This window comes from Pteropus alecto, unplaced genomic scaffold, assembly GCF_000325575.1.
Source record: "Pteropus alecto unplaced genomic scaffold, ASM32557v1 scaffold86, whole genome shotgun sequence".
NCBI lineage: Eukaryota > Metazoa > Chordata > Mammalia > Chiroptera > Pteropodidae > Pteropus > Pteropus alecto.
In genome coordinates this window covers 2,032,340-2,035,481 of record NW_006442109.1, presented here as the reverse complement: position 1 = coordinate 2,035,481, position 3,142 = coordinate 2,032,340, and the positions used below count along the sequence as shown (strand labels likewise).

The following is a 3,142-nucleotide window of genomic DNA, read 5'->3' as shown; positions in this document are numbered from 1 at the left end:
TATGATTTTATTATTCATATAATTGTTAGTAATGTGGTTAGTGTCTGCTGTTTGGAGAAATTTACGGCAGGCATGAGGAGCTGACAATGTGCTTGGTTATCCTTTCAATCTTCGGAGGAGGTCAAAGGTGAAGTGTCTTCAAGGCAAATACTGAATCTTATTAAATAACTATTTTTCCTCATGGAACAATGAAAATCTATATAAACCTACAGAAATCCCTTTAGCAATAACACCATTAGTGTCATAACTGTCAAAGGAATTGAAAAATAAGACTGATGTTTAATAAGCATAGAGTAAGATACATTACAGGTAAGATACATTAGCAGGTCATTTAGCAGTGAGGCCAGCCCTCTACTGAGGTTGGACAGTTCCTGAGGCTTAATTCTAAGAGTTCTTCCTTCCCCAGCTTTAGTTTCAAACTAGAGATTCTGTCACTTCCCTTGAGGGACTCTTTCATAGCTTGTGAGAGGTCATCACTGAGAGATTCTTTTTTTATCTCTTGACTCCAAATTAGCCCCTTGGACGACCCTGGATAAATCTTCTGCCTGCTTGGTGGATGATGCCTTTTCAGACACTTGCAGGTGGTTGTCAGGTCCTTGCTCTATTGCAGACATCACAAAGGAGGTCCTGACTCCCTGTCTATGCCCTTGGAGACACGTTTTGATATGGCAACCTTAAACAAATTGCTTACACAGACCTGTGTGCTGAAGAACTGTGGAAGCTGATGACTAAAAAGTTTTGCTCTTTGCAAATGTGGTTCATTTTGCCTATTCAGCCTTTCTTGAAACATCAACCCCTTCAGTCACTTACTGGAAATTTCTCTGTAATTTCTTAGAGACCTGAATTGCCATCTTCAGTAAATTCATTTGAACAAATTCATTACCCTGTTTTCTTCTCCTTTGCCATCATCCATACTAGTTCTCATACATAAAATGCATTTTTTTATTTCCGGTTATTCTCCTACTCCTTTTTTTTTAAAACCAAGAGCCCAGTTTACGAGGTCTTTATTATTTTATTAACTAAACTGCTTTACCTCACTTTTCTTGTTAAATGCAGTGTTTAGGGATTTTTTTCCTTATGCCTACAGCACCTGGTCTTCCTAGGTGGTCTCCCATCCAAGTACTAACCAGCCCTACCCTGCTTAGCTTCTAAAATCAGACGAAGATCCGGCATGTTCAGGGTGGCATAGCTGTAGATGAGCCATATTTAAAAGGGAATTAAAACCAAGTTTTGACACCGTTTTTAGAGATGGAGAGGGCAATAAATATTGCCCACAGACTGGATTAACCTATATTATGTGGGAATAAAGATGCCAGTACCATTCTCAAGTTCAGTGAGGAATGGTTGGTGTTCAGAGTGCTTAAAGCTGGGGGTGGGGGGCGGAGGGAAAACTACTTGCAGTGATGGATATTTTAAATCTTACATGGAAATGACTAGAAGTATAATTTAAATATAGTACAGTAGTTTGTTTTGCTTTGACTTTGCTCTTCCTTCTTTCTGAATGTATTTGCAGATTTTGAAGTTCTTTTGATTTCTTCGACCGTCGAACGAAAAATATAGACTCTGAGACAAAGAAAAATAACACAAAGTGAATTTAACCATGCAGTTATGCTATATCTAGAGTTTGATAGTTATACAATATTACATAATCTCTCTTGCATTCTTTCTATTACATCTGTCCTTTTAGTAGAATGAGTACCGTCAACATTTATTCATTAAGGCTCTGACTCTGACTCAGTTTTGCTGGACAGAGATTGACTACAATGACAACGACGATCATGGTGATAACAATAATAGGCAACATGGATAAGCACTTACTACATCCAGACACGTAGCTAAGCACTTTAATTCTCACAATTGGGAGAGTTTTACAGATGAAGACACTAAGGCAGAGAGGGGTTAAATAATCTTCCTAAGGACAAATATCTACCTCGTTTTAGAGGAGCTTGGATTTAAACCCAGACAATCCAACTCTAAAGCCTAAATGCATCACCGCTATCCTTAACTACTCCTCTAGTGAAACTAGCAGCCGGTTTCTTAAATAACAAAAAATATGTCTGACTTTCATTTTCTAAGGCACTTGGAAGTCACATCTCCTTATTCAATAATGTTGCATGAGGGTTTCTACAATCTTAGGAGAGCTAGAGATACAGACCAAAAGCAGAAACCAAAACTAAAAACTCAATTTGTATATAAAGTTGGAGTAAAATTATCCAAATCTCAAGAAAAATTCAAAATATTCAGAAAAGATAAGCAGGAAAAGCACAGATGGAACTTCCACAAGGGAAGTTTCAGACTTCGCTTGGCACCAAGTCCATTCATGTTTTCAATGAAACGCACAAATGTAAAAGTTGTAGACCTACAATGAAAACTGACCTCTGGAAAGTAATAAATTTGTCAATTTGGATAGATCACCTAGTCCAACGCCCTGTAAAGCACTTAGCCCAATGCCCTCCCTGTTTACTGATTTAAGATATATACAAATCATTACAATATGGGAGACTGATCTTATCTTCAGCATCGCCATCATGAAGATGTGGCAGCACTATGCCAAGAAAACACAGGTCTGGTCCCCTCCCCTTCTAGGCTCTAGCCTCTATTTAAACCACTTCTCATGAAACAGACAAATACTAAGGAGAGAGTTCTGAAATTGTAATTCCCTCTGAATACTTTAAACATGATGTTTTGCCTCTTGTCTGACCAGGCGAATGCTGTGACTCTCTTTATGCTTTTTTGAACGTTTTATTAGCAAGACATTGGAGCATGACCAGCCTTAAGTGGTAACAAGACTTGATTTTTCATTCCTATTTCTCCACAATCACTTAGACAGTACCCTAGTGTTACAAAATGCACCACTTAATCAATCAGTGATATTTTATCATAAGGGGTGTCCTTTTGCCAATTCTATATAATGCACTGAAACTGTGACTAGTAATTTTAGCTTGGTTTATTTAGTGTATCATTTTGGGGAGAAGATACTAAACAATGGAGTAGAGTTTGCAAGTACTAGTTAATCAAAAAACTAGGGCAGCAACCAGAGGGTCTAGGAATGAAGTTATGGTATAACATTGTGGGGTGTCTCAGTAACATTGTTTACTAACAAATAAAATTCTGCATATGTCGAGTCGATCTTTGATACTGT

At 37.7% G+C, this 3,142-nt stretch overlaps 1 pseudogene; it reads right to left on the bottom strand.

Annotated features, from left to right (window-relative positions):
* Nucleotides 1-1,078: 1,078 nt before the first annotated feature.
* Nucleotides 1,079-1,197, bottom strand: LOC112469809 (annotated as a pseudogene).
* Between the last annotated feature and the right edge of the window lie 1,945 nt (nt 1,198-3,142).